Source organism: Crocodylus porosus, unplaced genomic scaffold (genome assembly GCF_001723895.1).
Source record: "Crocodylus porosus isolate Cpor-Errol unplaced genomic scaffold, CroPor_comp1, whole genome shotgun sequence".
NCBI classification, from domain to species: domain Eukaryota; kingdom Metazoa; phylum Chordata; order Crocodylia; family Crocodylidae; genus Crocodylus; species Crocodylus porosus.
This window is the reverse complement of record NW_017728907.1, coordinates 19,997,589-19,999,169: the sequence shown is the minus strand read 5'-3', so window position 1 is coordinate 19,999,169 and position 1,581 is coordinate 19,997,589.

The window sequence follows — 1,581 nt, the reverse complement described above, 5'->3', positions numbered from 1 at the left end:
GACAAATGAAAAGAAGCGGGGAGCCGGGGAGGAGCCCTGGGAATGAGGAGTTAAGTGACGACGGGCACTGGTGGCCATTGCGAGAGGGGGCTTCACTCTGACTTTCACAGGGAAAGCAGTAACTACTGGGTCGAAGGGCAGGAGGTAGCTTTGAGTGTTGACAAGAACAAGACTTACTGGGCTACATCTTCACCTCAGGGCCCTGGGCCTGGACTGTGGGGAGTAAAGGCCCAAGTCTCCTTTCCTTGAGGCCCCGTATGCCTGCTCAGCGGCACAGGAGGTACCTATAGACGCTTGTCTGTTTTGGAGCTAAATGAGCTAATGGACCTGGGCTGGACAGGGGACCTTAAACTGCCTCCAGCTTAGCAAGACAATATCAGACTATGATCACTTGTCAGCCTTTACTAGGCCCCAGGAGGGAAACTCAGGCTGTGCACACATATATAACAATTAAAATGTTTCAAACACCCTTGAAACAGGTCAAAAGCTAGCTATAGACTCATATCCTCTGAAATGGTCTAGAAGTGGCTGAAACCCTCCAAAACAGCACTTTCACACAATAAGAGCTTTTGGGGAGTGTTTCACTTGTGGTTACACTGGCATGGGGACAGAGGGAGAGCAGGTGGACAGCCTGACTGCTCTTCAGCTGCTGGGTCCCACTCTAGGTACAGCCACGTCCTCACTGGGACCCGACACACTCTGCTGGGATCTGCACCCTCACCAGACCTGGGGCTGAAGCAACTGGACGCTTACATCTGTGTTTAAACACTGTATACGCTTTGTACGGTCATTCTTGCCCTCCTTTTCCTGAATCTGCACGTAGGACTGTCACCCTCTCCCTTGTTATGATACACATGCCATGGAGAGAGAAACTCTCTGAGGAAGGAACTATCCTTTTACAGCATGCGAGAAGGGTTTTTGCACATCCTGGGCTGTGAGAAAAACTGCACATAATAAAAAACAGACCGGTTAATCCTCTGGCCCCTGAGGGGGCATTTGTAGCAGGGTAAACTGTTATGGAACTAGATCTGAATCAAAGAAGTAGCCCCTTGGGCATGGACAAATGCTCCACTTCCAAGCATTGCTCAGTGGGCAGCAACAAAGAGGTTGCTGCTCTGCCCAGGGGGCCAGGAAAAGCACGCATCTCAGCATGCCCCAGCACTTCCCAGGGATTCCCCAGCACAAAGGAAAGTGCTGGCTGACTAACTGGAGGAGGGTCCTAACCCCATCCTTACAGTAGGAGCATCTGGCCATCTCCTGCTCCAGGCTTCCTGTCAGTTTTGCTGGTAGCCCTGAGACTGCAGAAGGGACTTATACCACCTCCTCACCTGGCAGATCCTGGTCACCCAGCATTGGGAGCTACTGACACAGCTGCACTAGTTAAGGCACAGGATGGAGTACACTGTGCTGCGGACAACTTGGCTGTGACCACCTGCAATCTCTATGATCCAGGGCATTTCTCAGGGCACACAGGTGACCACATGGCTGAGGACACAAAAAGGCACCTCCTTGATGATCTCCAGGTCTTTTTCTTTACTAATACATCCCTGTCTGATATGGTAGAGACTGTATGGCAAATGA